This window comes from Charadrius vociferus, unplaced genomic scaffold (genome assembly GCF_000708025.1).
Source record: "Charadrius vociferus isolate BGI_N301 unplaced genomic scaffold, ASM70802v2 scaffold103, whole genome shotgun sequence".
Classification (NCBI taxonomy): domain Eukaryota; kingdom Metazoa; phylum Chordata; class Aves; order Charadriiformes; family Charadriidae; genus Charadrius; species Charadrius vociferus.
The window spans coordinates 3,982,338-3,983,483 of NW_009648061.1; positions in this window are offsets into that span (position 1 = coordinate 3,982,338).

The window sequence follows — 1,146 nt, forward strand, 5'->3', positions numbered from 1 at the left end:
AAGTCACAGATATCTGTTATGGTTCCATGGGGACAGAGGGGTGAAAAAACAAACAGGCAAGTGAAAAGTGTAGGAGGCAGATGGTAAGGCAGGATAGGCAGAAGTGGGGTGTCCAGGTGGGGAAAGATAGTAGCAGTGATGGTACTTCCTGAAAGTCACAGATATCTGTTATGGTTTGAGAAACCCGTAACAATTTACTGTTGTTTAGACAATCATTCTATCACCTGATGACCCCTCGCCACCTAGGAAGGGGAATCAGGAAAAAACAAGGAAACCTGGGGGTTGAAATATAAACAGATCTAATAGAATAACACAAGATAATTAACATAAATAGCACTAAAGAACCAATATTTATCCTGATAGCAATACAGAATATGTAAAGATTATACTCAGCCAATTCTATCAGTAGGAAGCTGTGCAGTCCCAGCAGGGGACAGCAAATGTAGGACACTGCGAGTGCTACAGCTTCAGGAGGAAGGGCAGGGCTCCGGTGTCCTGCACTATGGCAAGAAGTTCTCAGGATGGCAGCCATCAAGGGACAGAGAGAACTTTGCAGCAAACTTCCTAATTTATATTGAATATGATGTTCATGGTATGAAATAATGCTGTTGGTGAGCTTGGGTCAAGTGCCCGAGTCTTGCTCTTCATCCCTGCACCTGACAAGCTTGAAATCACTGAGACTTTGAAACCCACATACCATATCTGGCTATAAAGTAAATATTTTCACAAATTCAGACACTAGAGTCTTCTGAAAGTGCAGTCTTCCCAAGTATTAGAAGAGAAATTAGTCCTCTGTCACTCAAACCAGGACAGTATCCCATGCCTCTCCTCCATCTCCCTGACTTAATGGGACAAGAATCAGCTCTGGCTGAGCACTAGATATCATTACATCAGTTGGAGAGGGGCAAAAAGCCGGTGGTACTAAGTGGAGGTAGAGCTTCTCTGTGGAGAGAGCTAAAGGGAGATCTGCTTCAGAGGAGAGGCAGGGGACATTTCTATTTCCAGGTGCCCTAGAGATTTGAGGAGACAAACACTCCTTGCTGTCACTAAGCCTTTCTCCATCATACTGCACGCAATGGCACTGGAAGAGAGGTGGCCTTGCTGGGTGATTTGTAGATCTTATGCCAAAGTGCAAAGTTAAATTCC